This window comes from Eptesicus fuscus, chromosome 13 (assembly GCF_027574615.1).
Source record: "Eptesicus fuscus isolate TK198812 chromosome 13, DD_ASM_mEF_20220401, whole genome shotgun sequence".
In the NCBI taxonomy this organism is placed as follows: Eukaryota; Metazoa; Chordata; class Mammalia; order Chiroptera; family Vespertilionidae; genus Eptesicus; species Eptesicus fuscus.
The window spans coordinates 53,607,553-53,622,225 of NC_072485.1; the positions used below are offsets into that span (position 1 = coordinate 53,607,553).

A 14,673-nucleotide genomic window follows, 5' to 3' on the forward strand; every position below is an offset into this window, starting at 1 on the left:
GTGACGATAACCAAAACTCACGAACCCTTAGCTAGACTAAGAAAATAAGAGAAATACCTCAAATAAATAAATCCAGGAATGAAAGAGGAGATAGGACAACTATACCACAGAAATACAAAGAATCATAAGAAACTACTGTGAACAATCACATGCTAAAAAATGGATAATCTAGAAGAAACTGATAAATTCCTAGAAGCATACAACCTCCTAAGACTTAATGATGAAGAAATAGAAAATCTGGCCCTAGCCTACCAGGTTTGGCTCAGTGGATAGAGCATCGGCCTGAGGACTGAAGGGTCCCAGGTTCGATTCCCTATCAGAGCACATGCCCAGGTTGCGGGTTCTATCCCCAGTAAGGGGCATGCAGGAGGCAGCCAGTCAGTGATTCTCTCTCATCATTGATGTTTCTATCTCTCTCTGCCTCTCCCTTTCTCTCTGAAAGCAATAAAAATATATTTGAAAAGAAAAGAAAAATCTGGCCCTAGCCGATTTGGCTCAGTGGATAGAGTGTCAGCCTGCAGACTGAAAGGTCCCAGGTTCGATTCCAGCCATGCCTGGGTTTCGGGCTCTATCCCCAGTAGGGGTGTGCAGGAAGCAGCTGATCAATGATTCTGATTCTCTCTCATCATTGATGTTTCTATCTCTCTGTCCTTCTCCCTTCCTCTCTGAAATCAATAAAGAAATATATTTTAAAAAAGAAATAGAAAATCTGAACAGACCAATAATGAGTAAGGAGATTGAATCAGTAATCAAGAATTTCCCAACAAAGAAAAGCCCAGGATCCAGATGGTTTCCCTGGGGAATTCCACCAAACACTTAAAGAAGAATTAATGCCAATCCTTCTCAACTCTTCCAAAAATTTAACAGAAGGGAACGCTACTGAACTTAATTAATTAGGCCACTCCTACCCTGATACCAAAGCCAGATAAGGACACTACATGAAAAGAAAACAGGTGCTCTCTTCAGCAGCACATTTACTAAAATTGGAACAATAAAGAGATTAGCAAGGCCCCTGCACCAGCATGACACAGATTCGTGAAGCATTCTACACACAAAAAAGGAAAAGAAAAGAAAAAACTACAGGCCAGTATCCTGTATGCAGCAGGGAGCAGCAGGTGACCCTCAAGGGATATACATATGAAATTTCTAAAAAGATATGCAAAAAACCTTGTTAGCCTCTGAGAAGGAGCTCGAGGGTCTGTTCTGAGAATGAGACTTATTTTTAGATTTTTGTTTTGTTTCATATTTTTAACCTTAAAATTAAAAAACTAACTTGAAAACAACATCATGAATTTAAAGGGTTTATTAGCATACTAGAGGCCCCGTGTATGAATTCTTGCTCAGGTGGGGTCCCTCAGCTGGCCGGTGATCAAGGCAGATCAGGGTGGGGGGGAGTGGCTGGCCAGGGGGAGGGGCCACAGGAGGTTGGCTGGCCAGGGGGAGGAACCACGGTATGTTGGCCGGCCACGGGAGGTTGGCTGCGGGAGCACACTGACCACCAGGGGGCAACTCCTGCATTGAGCATCTGGTGGTCAGTGTGCATCATAGCAACTGGTTGACCAGTCAACCAGTCCTTCGGTCACTTACGTTTTTATATGTATAGACTAGAGGCCCGGTGCACGAAATTTGTGCACGGGGGGGGGGGTGGTGTCCCTCAGCCCGGCCTGCACCGTCTCCAATCCAGAACCGCTTGGGGGATGTCCAACTGCCTCTTGCAATCCGAGACCGCTGGCTCCTAACCGCTCACCTGCCTGCCTGCTTGATCGCCCCTAACCCCTCTGCCTGCCTGCCTGATTGCCCCTAACAGCTCCCCTACCAGACTGATCACCCCTAACTGCTCCCCTGCTGGCTTGATCGCCCCTAATTGCCTCTGCCTTGTCATGCACCCGGGACCCGGGCTTCCCTCCCTCTGGCCAGCCGCAGGCACCCAGGACCCAGCCAGTTTCGGCTGGGCCGGCCACAGCCACAGGGGACCATGGGCAGGCGGCTTTGCCCGGGCCGCAAGCACAGCCGCTGGTGCCCAGGACCACGGGGCATGTGGCTTGTGCCTGTCCCGGGCCACAGGCACAGGTGCAGCTGCTGGCACCCGGGACCGTGGGGAGGGCGGCTTGTCCCTGTCCCGGGCCACAGCCCCAGATGCTGGCGCCCAGGACCACAGGGCAGGTAGCTTGTCCCTCTCCTGGGCTGCAGCCTGGCTGGTCCCCATTCCTCTCTCCCCAGTGTTGACTGTCTGAGCCCTTACGGGGTGACAGCATAAGGGCATGATGACCATTTGCATATTAGCTCTTTATTATATAGGATTGCCCAACAAATAGTAGGCTCAATAAGTAAAAATTCTTTTCTTTTTGTCTTCCACTAAAACATTTGCCACCCCTTTTCTTCCTTCCGTCCCCCCACCTAACAGGATCTCCATTTGTGCATTTGATAAATAAATGTTAATTTCATGCACCTTGTATGCTAGGCACTGCTCTAATAGTATAGCTGCTTGCACAAAACAGACACAGTCCCTCCCTGCCTGCCTGGAGCTTCTAGTCCCATTGGCACCTCTGGCAATTTTAATTTCTTAATTCCTGCCTCGCCAGCTTTATACAGGCATCCTCCCACACAAACCTCAAAGGTTTTCCCATTTCCCTCCAGAACCTGACCTAAATTCTCCTCCAGACCCTCAGGGACATTCTGGGTATTCTCAGCAGAGGGACTCACAGGAGCCTGGGGCTAGCTTCCTGCTGCCCTCTGCTGGGCTCCCTCAGGATGGGAATCCCTCTTCTCTAGGGCCTGCCTCTCCCCAGGTAGCATCTACTCCCCTTGGGTGGGCAGGTCCACCCAGTAAATTCAGCATCAAATAAATGCTAATAAAAACAAAACAAAACACCTCTCTCCCTGTTGCTCTAAAGAAAAGACAGTTAGTTAAAAGGCCTACAGAGTCCTGTGGCTCTGGCCCCTGCCTCCCTTCCTCCTCTAGCCCCTCTCCTGCCCCAGCACTCCCTTCTGCCACAAGCCTATGTACAGGCTAATTGCTGTGCCTGGAATACCCCCTCCCCCCAACTTCACTTCCCCTTACTTCAAATAACAATTCAAGAGTCACTTCCTCAGGGCAGCCTTCTCTGCCCACCATGGTGAGATTCCCCCACCCAGTCAGGGTTCCCTCTTGTAGCACCAGGTACAGCTCCTTTGTCCTACAGTCTCCAAGAGAGCAGAGACCGTGTCTGGTTTTGTTTACTGTTATATCCCAAAGCCTGAAACAGCACCTGACAAATATTCCATAAATACTTATTGATTGGATGGATGGGTGGGTGGGTGGATGGGAGAGAAGAGAGGAGCCAGGGCCATTGTAAGGGTTTAGAGCAGGCATCCTCAAACTACGGTCCGTGGGCCACATGCGGGTGTTTTTGCCATTTTTTTTTTTTACTTCAAAATAAGATATATGCAGTGTGCATAGGAATTTGTTCATAGTTTTTTTTTAAAAAAACTATTGTCTGGCCTTCCAACGGTCTGAGGGACAGTGAACTGGCCCCCTGTTTAAAAAGTTTGAGGACCCCTGGTTTAGAGAATGTTGCCGAATGAAGAAATGAGCAGGTTGGGCCCAATCCAGATGACTGACATTTACACCTGATTTCCAATCTTCGAGCAGGACAAGGCCAGAAAGGAGTCTGTATGTAGGAAAAAGTGACTCAAGCCAGGACTTTCAACACTCACCCTGCCTGCCCCAGGATCTCTCTTTTGAAGGTGTTGGAGATTTGAATAGCTTCACCTGCTTTTTTAAATTATTATTCTAATTTTTTTTAATTTTTTTTTTAGTGAGAGAGAGGAAGGGAGAGGTACAGAGAAACAGAAACATTGATGACAGAGAAACATCAGTCGGCTGCCTCCTGCATGCGCCTCACTGGGGATGGAGCCAGCAATCCCGGCAGGTGCCCCAACTGTGAATTGAACCTCTTGGTTCATGGGTGGACATTCAGCCAGCACTGGCCGGGCGCTTCACCTGCTTTCAGACTTAGCTTGGCATGCCCAGCAAGGGCTTGGAGCCTACTTGGTCCAACCTCCTTCTCTTCTAGATAAGGACCACCCAGGCAGTGAGGCTAGTCAAGTTCACACAGCACCCCTGGGGGGAAGTGCAGGATGGAGAAAACAGGGCAGAGGCACTGACCAACCTGGGCTCTTCCCCCAGGACGAGGGACCTGAGTCTCATCACCTGCCTAGCTAACTGAACACACACCCCCATCCCAGTTCACCTTTCTCAGCGGCACTCCTGCCATGCATGCCAGGCCCCATCACACACACACTCAGGCTGACCCGTCTCTCCTTTCCAGCCCCCACCCACTCACTCTTCATCTTGCTTTCAAAGGTCAGAGAACAGTTCTTCAGCGGGGTTGAGTGTCACGCCCCAGGCTGCTTTGAGAAATTGGGAGGAAATAACACCCTTCTGTTTCTAAAATCCAGTGTCCAGCCACGGTGGCCTTGCATTGGCCATTTGACCTTGGGCAAGGGACTTGACATCCATTTTATAAGAGGAAACTGAGACAAAGAGGAGTTTAATAATTCTGCATTCCAGCGTTGCTCCAATGAGTTTGTAACCCATAACCCCTGATCCTGAGTTAGAGGCGGTTAGAGCTCAGGGGTGATTTGTATAAATAATAACACTTTAGTTAGCATAGGGCTTTATGAGTTACAAAAACCAATAATGACCTTTGAGTTCATAAATAAGTATATTAGTGTAGGCTCGCAAATCATGTGCCACACCCTCCGATGTTGGCATCTCCAGCACGGCAACCTGTTAGCTGGAGAGACACAGGAGGGGCTCTGTCTAAAGAGCCTCAAAGATACCTCGTCAGTCTTCCTGGAGGACCCGTCTTGCCCCATCTTTGAGCACTGTTGGTGGGGTCTGAGGGCCAATGCTGGGGGCCCATGCTGAGACCCCAGATCAGCCAAAGTGCCCTTCCCCTGGACTAGAAGAGTATATGCTAGGGGAGCAGGACCCCAGGGTGACGCAGGACCGTCCCACACCTCCAGCACGAGCTGGTCTCCCTGGCCCTAGCTCCCCACTAGGTGGGTGTTCCAGGCCCAGCACCATGGCTGACCTAACTCCTTCCCCAGAGGCAAACCAGCAGCTCCAGCCTGCCGCCTGTTGGCCGAGGCCTGAGTGGAGAAGGCACCGCCCAAAGCAGCCTTCCTCACGTGGACCCCCCAGCCGGGCTCACCCTCAGGCACACTGACTGCTGGAACCAGAGGACAGGCCCCTGCAGAGAGCACACTTCATATTTTTCCAACGTGTTTCTCCTCTCCTGTCTCCCCCCTCACCAAGGGCTCCAGTAGACCCTTGGGGAACTACTCCCCAGCAGGAAAAAAACAAACTCCTTGTCAGCGGTGACCCTCCCATCCTTGGAGGAGTTTAAGCAGAAGCTGAAGAGCCACTTGTGAGCGGTGATTCCAACCCAAACTAACAGGCCCTGTGGACTGTACACCTGCTCCTGTCTCTGCAGAGGCCCAGGTCCTGTTTGTGCCCACCCAGGCTCTAGGAAGCAACCTGCCGCTCCCCGCCCCACTGGCCCTCACTAACAGCACACAGTTCTGGTCATGTGGCTTGAGCAGCTTGGCCTGGACTGAGCCCTCTGGGAACTGACCTAACTCCTTTCCCAGACTTCTCTCACTACTCCCAAGCTCACCAGCCAAACTAAATCACTCACTGGTCCTGCACACTGCACATTCTCCCATCATACTTTGCTCACGCACAGGAAGCTCTGTTCTTGGGGTGCTCCCTCTCCCCGCTTTCCCAAAGCATCCTTCAAGATCCAGCTTAACTGCCATCTCCTTGTGAAGCCTTCCCAAATTGTCCATGATTTTTTCTTAGCACTTTATCTACACCTCTCTTCTGAGGCTAATATCTACATTGTGGTTTGTACACTTAATGAATAATGCAATATGCCTGTCGATGTAAGAAATGTCCAAACCTGCAGAGAATTTTTATGAGTTTATCTGAGCCAAAACTGGCAACATATGCCAGGGAGCAAGATCGCAAATGCTCCAAAGAATAACAGTTTTGCAATTTCTTCTATGCATCTGAAATTCAGGATGGGACAGAAGGAAGATTACACAGAGGTGGGAGAAAGCAAGATGAGGATTGAATTACAAGCTAGTTAAGATGATGTGCTCTTGCACTTTAGGAGGGTCTGAAAGGGTGGTCACGTGTTAGAAGGGTCTGAAAGAGGGCATTTCAAATGTGTGTTAACCTAGACACACAGAAACGATGGACAGGGCTTGCTTAAGGCAAAGATAAGCTTCAGTAAGGAAGTTATATGCCTGGGGTGTGACTACCCACCATGACCTGCCTAGTTAGGAATTTATGATCACCCTGTGAAGTTACTTTCCATAGAGCCATATTTCTTCGCCCACATGCCCCCATGTCTTTATAGGTGCAGGATCAGGTATGAGTCATCTTATTAGCATCTGGCCTAGCACCTTGCCCATAAGAAGCCATTAGTGAATGTGTTTTGAATTAATCAGCAATGAATAGATTGCTGTTCACTGCTGTATAGAATACATGTTACAAAAGTGTCATAAATAATTGCTGAGTGAACTGCTTTTCTCTAATTCTAGACCTCATATTTTTAGAAGAATGTTGGGCATACAAAAAGACAGAATATAGCAAAAGTCCCCTTGTACATCTCACCTACCTTATGGGGGGAAAATACATTACAAACACAGTCCTGCTCATCTTCCCTCTGATTTGGTGGTCGTCATTCCCCAGCTCCTGCTATGTATGTCACTGTGTTTGTAGCCACAGCAACGGGTGATAGTGTGGCTGCAGGTGAGGCTGGGATGCCATGAACAGCTTGTTACTGAAAGGCAACTCTTATCTTTGGCTTAAAAGGAATCTAATTTTTACTTACAGATAACAAAATTAAAGAGAAACAATATAAAAGAGAACAATGCCTAAACTTACTGAGATTTCTGGAGATTTTAAAATTTGATTTCTGTAATGGATATTTTCATACATTAGGGATTAGCCAAAATGTTTGTGTTGATTTTTACCTTTATTTGGAGGGTACATTTATGGAAACAAGGATGGACTTAGGGTAGTGGAAGCAACAGCAGAGATCCTGAGCGGGGCTGCTTTGACTCCCTAGGAATGGTATGGAAAAGAACTCGGCCAAGGCGGGCCTGCTGTTAGCTCACTGAAGAGCCGGAGAAAAGGGGCACTTGGAGACAGGTTCAGGGGGTTAGCCCAGGATGAGCTGCCACTGCCTGCTGGTTGCTAGTTTAGTGGGGACCCTTAGAGTTTAGGAAAGAGAGAGCAAAAGTACATGCCCCAGAAAAGGAAGGGCACGGACATGCTCCAAGGAGAGCAAGCTATGTTTCTGTTAATTTTTAAGTTGACTTGTCTAGAAAAGCATGGGTCATTATTATTTTCACTTTTCTTAAAAAAAAAAAAAAGAGGCCTCGCTGGTGTGGCTCAGTTGGCTGGAGCATCCGGAAAGTTGGGGATTTGATTCCCAGGCAGGGCACATACCTAGGTTTTGGGTTCGATCCCCAGTTGGGTTGGGTATGGGGAGGCAAATAATTGATGTATCTCTCTCACGTCAATATTTTTCTTTCTCTCTCTCCTTTCATCCCTCTCTACAAACAAACAAAAAACACAGAAAAAAACTCATAAGAAGCATCGCGATATAGTGATTGGAACACTAGGCATCCTAGAGACCTTAGTTTGAGCCTCAAAGATTACCTTTTCTGAGCTTCAATTTTCCCATCTTTAAAATGGGGGTAATTTTTTAAAAAATGAACTTATGCTGCCCAACCAGTATGGCTTAGTGGTTAAGGTTCAACCTATGAACCAGGAGGTTATGGTTCGATTCCTGGTCAGTGCACATCCCGGGTTGCAAGCTAGATCCCAGTGTGGGGTGTGCAGGAGGTAGCGGATAGATGATTTTCTCTCATCATTGATGTTTCTATCTCTTTCTTCCTCTCCCTTCCTCTCTGAAATTAATTTTTAAAATACGTATTTTTTAAAATGAACTTATGCCAAGCCTCCTTCCAAAGGAATCTGGAGTTGGTTTTTTGAGAAGTTGTATAAGTCAAAGAAATATAAAAGTAAGAGTACTTTTAAATTAAAAGCTGCAGGTATATAGTAGTGTTAACATTACCCACAACAACAATAATATACGCCACCTAGTAGTGAAAAAGAGTAACTGCATCCAGATACAATTCAAATACTGTATGCACTTTATGGTGGATAATTCAGAACTTTACAAAGATTACTGGGCATTTGAGAAAAGACTAACATAAAAGACAAACAAACAAAAAAGTATCTCAGAGAAAACACAGTGTAGAGATAGAAAAAAATTAAGATTATTATTAAGTATTCAGAGATGAGAAAATATATCTATAAAAAAACAGATTTCTATAAAAAAGAAAATTCAGGGAACAGAATATGAGCTCTGCGTGGTGAGCTGGAGCTGGTCATAAGGGCTCATAGGAGCCAACTGTTACATTTTCAGGAATTCTGCAAACCAGTTAAGCAGAGGCATTATTAAAAATTATTCAGCCCTGACTGGTTTGGCTCAGTGGATAGAGCGTCAGCCTGCGGACTGAAGGGTCCCAGGTTTGATTCCTTGGTTGCAGGCACATCCCCAGTAGGGAGTGTGCAAGAGGCAGCTGAATCGATGTTTCTAATTCTCTATCCCTCTCCTTTCCTCTCTGTAAAAAAATCAATAAAAAAAAATTATTCAGCTTGGTTGGCATGGCTCAGTGGTTGAGCATCGTTGTATGAACCAGGAGGTCATGGTTCAATTCCTGGTCAGGGCACATGCCTGGACTGTGAGCTTGATCCCCAGTGTGGGCCATGCATGAGGCAGCCGATGGATGATTCTCTCTCATCATTGATGTTTCTCTCTCTCCCTTTCCCTTCCTCTCTGAAAGCAATACAAATATATATTTTTTAAATGAAAATTAAATCTCAAAGGTAAATTATATTCAAACAAATGTAATAAAAACTCAGCATTTCCTAATTATTTCACACCATTTTTCTTTTTTAAAAATATATTTTTATTGATTTCAAAGAGGAAAGGAGAGGGAGAGAGATGTAGAAACATTCGTGATGAGAGAGAGAGAATCATTGATCAGCTGCCTTCTGCACGCCCCCTACCGGGGATCCAGCCTGCAACCTGGGCATGTGCCATTGACCAGAATCAAACCTGGGACTCTTCAGTCCACAGGCTGACGCTCTATCCACTGAGCCAAACCAACCAGGGCTACCATTTTTCTATTATCCAAGGTCTTAAAGTCACTTACATTTATTGTTCCTGTATAGAGGAAATACCATATAATGGTCTACTACCAAGCATCTCTCCCAACTCCACTGTGACATCCCCCTGGTAGCTTGAAATCTGCCATAGTGGGATATTTTTAATAAATATATGTTACTGATTTTGGAGAGAGAGAGGGGAAGGGAGGAGAAAGAGAGACAGAGAGAGAGAGAGAAACATCAATCGGCTGCCTCCTGCATGCCCCTCATGGGCATGTGCCCTCTCCAGGAACTGAACCAGCGACCTCTTGGTGCATATGACAATGATCAACCAACTGAGCCACACCAGCCAGGGCTACGGTGGGAGTTTTTACACCAAAAAAAAAATAAACATTGCAAATCTAAGTTGTCTTCTCCCCACCCCCACCGGAGAGTTAAACATTTACCAACATACCAACATACATTTAACAATATAATAACACATAAGCATATATATGTATACACACATATACATTTACCAAAATACCACTGGCTCTGGGAAATTAAGTATATGAAGGCAGAAATGAAAAAAAACTTAGGAAGACTGGAAGATAAAGTTGAAACCTCTCAGAAAGTAGGAAAAGAGATGGACAATAGTTGTTCAAAGATGAGAAAACATTAGAGGATCAGTCCAGAAAGTGTAAAGTGCAAATAATGAGTTCCAGAAAGAGAACACAGAAAATAGAGTGGAAGAAATATTAAACAAATAATTCAAGACAATTTCCAGAACTGCAAGACAATTCTGAAACTGAAATAGCTTGAGTACCTTACAGAACAAATGAAAAGATAAAACCAAAGTATTATTGCAACTCTCAAAACACCAAATAATAGACGATCCTAAAAGCATCATGTTAGGGGGAAAAAAACAGGTTAAAAACAAAAGGAGTGGAAATCAGAATGACATCTCACTTCTCAATAGCAGGTTGGTGTGTTTTTTTACACTAGATACAATAAGTAGTAATAACATTTTTATGAAAAACAAGAGGCCCCGTGCATAGATTCATGCACCGGTGGGGTCCCTCAGCCTGGCTTGCGGGGATCAGGCCAAAACCAGCTCTCCAACATCCCCCTAGGGGTCTGGATTGTGAGAGGGCGGTTCTTGGGTGATGCACCCTGGAATCGGGCTTCCTCCTCTCTTCTCCCAATATTATGTCACTTTCTCTCTGTATCTGTCTCACCTCTTTTATCTCACTTTACCCTAAGTTTGGCAGTAACTGATGACTTATGGTCACTGAGCTGCAAAATGCATTTATTTAGCAAACAGGATTTACTTAGTCTGGAATCTAGTCTGCCTAGGGCAGGACCCTGCTCAATGCCAGGCTCCCACCCAGGCCCTTCTGCCCAGGCGGAGTCCTGCGGCAGCGGGAACCTCCATCTTCCCACCTGAGCTGCTCCTTCGCCTCCTTCCCTCCCTGGAGGTTGCCTGCTGGTGCTACTGTCCACCCGGAAGGAGGGAAGCCAAGGCTGATTTCCCAGCCGAGAGTGGTAGCGGGAAAATTTGCTGCCTCCACTGGAAATCGGAATGTATTAAGCGGATGGGCCGGTGTGGGCACCACATGTTGGGGCCGCAGGCAGTAGGTCCTGCATGTCTCATTTAGCTAATTGAGTCGAAAAGTTTCTGTAAGGGCCAGACCCAGGACCTCTGCAATGGCCTAGAGGCCCGGTGGGGAGCCAGACCTGAAGTGGGGAGCCAATGGGTTAGAGGCCTGGTGCACGGATTCATGCACCGGTGGGGTCCTTTGGTCTGGTCTGCAGGGATCTGGCCGAAACCAGCTCTCCAACATCTCCTGAGGGATCCCAGATTGCGAGAGGGCAGTTCTTGGGTGATGCACCCTGGAATTGGGCTCCCTCCTCTCTGGTTCCGGGTGCATCACCTGAGAACTGCAGCTGCCAAATCACTGCAGCTCAGCAGCTCCTGCATTGAGCATCTGCCCCCTGGTGGTCAGTGCACGTCATAGCTACCGGTAGGATGGTGACTTAGGCTTTTATATATATACTAGAGGCCCAGTGCACAAAATTCGTGCATGGGGGGTGGTGGTGTCCCTCAACCCGGCCTGCACCCTCTCCAATCTGGGACCCCTCGGGGACATCCCTCTCACAATCCAGGACTGCTGGCTCCTAACTGCTCGCCTGCCTGCCTACCTGATTGCCCCTAACCATTTCTGCCTGCCAGCCTGATTGACACCTAACCGCTCCCCTGCCAGCCCGGTTGCCCCCAACTGCCCTTCCCTGCCGGACTGATGGCCCCCAACTGCCCTCCCTTGCCGCGACCCACCTCCTCCGCACGAGGCAGCGGAGACGCTGGGACCAGCCTCCTCCATGCCATGTGGAGCCACAGGACCACAGGCCTCATCGCGCAGAGCGGCCAACGGGCCCCGCCTCCGCTGTGCGTGTGGCCATTTTGTGGTGGCCATCTTGTGATGACGTCGCACACAAGGGTCATCTAGACTTTTATTAGTATAGATGGTGGCCATCTTGTGACAACGTTGTGCGTGAGGGCCACCGAGGCTTTTTTTTTTTTTTTTTTTTAATCTCTGGGGTGCCCGTCAGGCTCCTTTTCTTTCTTTTCTTTTTTAATATATTTTATTGATTTTTTTTACAGAGAGGAAGAGAGAGGGATAGTTAGAAACATCGATGAGAGAGAAACATCGATCAGCTGCCTCCTGCACCCGCCCCCTCCTCCCCCCGCCCACTGGGGATGTGCCTGCAACCAAGGTACATGCCCTTGACCGGAATCGAACCCGGGACCCTTGAGTCCGCAGGCCGATGCTCTATTCACTGAGCCAAACCAGTTTCGGCCCACCGAGGCTTTTATTAGCATATATTATTTCCAGCCTAGAAGCTATTCCCAGTCCAATTCTCTTTCAACAGTGACAGTTGAAAAACTTTTTCCAAAATCTCAAATTTTCATCTTTTTTTTTTTTTTAATATATTTTATTGACTTTTTACAGAGAGGGAGAGGGATAGAGAGCTAGAAACATCGATGAGAGAGAATCATCGACCAGCTGCCTCCTGCACACCCCCCACTGGGGATGTGCCCACAACCAAGAATCGAATGCCCTTGACCGGAATCGAACCTGGGACCTCTCAGTCCGCAGGCCGATGCTCTATCCACTGAGCCAAACCGGTTTCGGCTCAAATTTTCATCTTTTATGTGCATTCATTTAACCATCATGTATTAAGAACCTACTATGTGCCACACATTCTAAATACTAGGGATATAGTAGTGAACAAGATCCCTGTTTTAATGGGGCTTACTCATAACCTGAAAATATCAATAATTTAGGTAGTACGCAGTCCTCTGAAGAACAGCAGGATTGGGAGATGGAGTGTTGGGTGGGAGGGAGCTTTTTAAAGGGCCTTTCTGGTGAGGTTAGACCTAAATGTAGGAGCAAACTTTATGGACATCTGGTGGAAGAGCCTCCCAGGCAGAGAAACTAACAAGGGCAATGGCCCTGGGAAGAGTGTGAAGCCAGCTCGTGACTGGCACAGGTAGCTGGAGGTCAGATCACAGGGGCCCTCCACACCCACTCTCCACCCTGCTCTGTTGCCTGGGAAGCTGATGTTACGGACCACTCATACCTTTTAAATTTCCTTTAAGACACTCTCCAAATTCCTCAATTTAAGTGTGATGTACATCTGTTTCCTGCCGGATCCTGACACTGCTTGTAGGGCAAGATAAGGATTTTAGATTTTATTCTGAATGACATGGGGACCACTGGAGGTGTTTGCGCATATGGAATACCACGTGACTTACACTTTGAAAAATCATCTTAGATGCTGAATGTGGAAAAGACCTGGTGGGGGTCACAGGTGGCCAAGAGAGGCTTTTATGGTAGTAATAGAAAGAGGTGACTCAGACTAGGGTGGTTGTAGTAGAGGTGATAAGTGGTAAAATTGGGACATATTGTTAAGGTAGAGCCAAGAGAATTTGGTGATCAAAAATCAAGAGTTCAGTTTGAAATAAATTCCAGGTGTTTATTAGCTATCCAGGTAGGGATGTTGAATAGGACGCATACCTAAGGCTAGAATTCAGGGAAGGTCTGTGCTGGAGGTATGAATTTTAGTGCAATAACCTCAAAAGTATCTTTTAAAGACACAAGACTAGATGGAATTACCTAGGAATTGGCATGAACAGAGAAAAAATGAGGTCCAAGGATTGAGCCCTTTCTTTGGAAGTTACTAAATTTTAATTGCAAAGCAACTTTAGTGTGACTGGTTTGTACACCAAACCACCTTATATAATTTTTGAGTTTCACCAAAAGGGAGGCATAAACCAGGAAAGAGGACATGAGACATATAGATACAGGGAATCTGACACTGGAAGGAGAAAGAATTCCCACACTGATGGCAAAAGTCAACCCCAGAACTATAGGTCTCAAGGCTAACTTGTCTGAATTGGAGCTGGAGAATGAAGGTCCTGGGAGATACCACTAAGGAAAAATACAAAGATGTAAGCTTGACTGAAGATATTGAGATTTAAACTATGGTTCAAAGTTTGGAGATGAATGATAGGAAACTTACGTTATTATGAGGATTCCAGGGGAAGAGGTATAAACAAAAAACCAAGAAATCACAGTACAAGGATATTATTTAGAGCAATTCTAAGTATATATCCAAAATTGAAAACAGGGACTCACAACAAGTACATGAAATGTTCATAGCAGCACTGTTCAAGAGCAAAAAGTTAGGAATAGCTAAATATCCATTAACACATTATGGTATGTACCTACAATCATAAAAATAAAGTACTGTTACATGCTACAACATGAATGGACCCCAAAAACATGCTAAGTGAAAGCCTGACATAATAAGGCCACATATTGCCGAAACCGGTTTGGCTCAGTGGATAGAGCGTCGGCCTGCGGACTGAAGGGTCCCAGGTTCGATTCCGGTCAGGGGCATGTACCTTGGTTGTGGGCACATCCCCAGTAGGGGTTGTGCAAGAGGCAGCTGATCGATGTCTATCATCGATGTTTCTAACTCTATCCCTCTCTCTTCCTCTCTGTAAAAAAATCAATAAAAAAAGACAAAACACCCACAAAACATTATTCGTAAGGCATATTATGGCAGAGAAATAGCTGAATTGTAGTTGCCCTAGACTTCAGGTTGCAAAAGGGAAGGGACTGTTTTCAAGTCTTATAAACTGGTATGACTTTTAAAGCCACATACACCGAGTGGCCAGATTATTACGATCTCTGAACGCATAATAATCTGGCCACTCAGTGTGTATATGTATGTGCGTGCATATATATATATATAAAATTAGAGGCCTGGTGCATGAATTTGTGCATGGGTGGGGTCCAGCCAGCCTGGCCAGGGGGAGGGAACATGGGCAGTTGACCGGCCTGCCTGCTGGTCGAATGGACAATTTGCATATTAGCCTTTTATTATAT

General features: G+C 46.5%; 1 non-coding gene across 1 annotated transcript; it reads left to right on the forward strand.

Moving 5' to 3' along the window:
• Positions 1–953: 953 nt before the first annotated feature.
• LOC114234960 (U6 spliceosomal RNA) lies at positions 954–1,055 on the forward strand. The gene has a single exon (XR_003621141.1). It is a non-coding gene; the product is annotated as a U6 spliceosomal RNA (small nuclear RNA).
• The last annotated feature ends 13,618 nt before the right edge of the window (positions 1,056–14,673 follow it).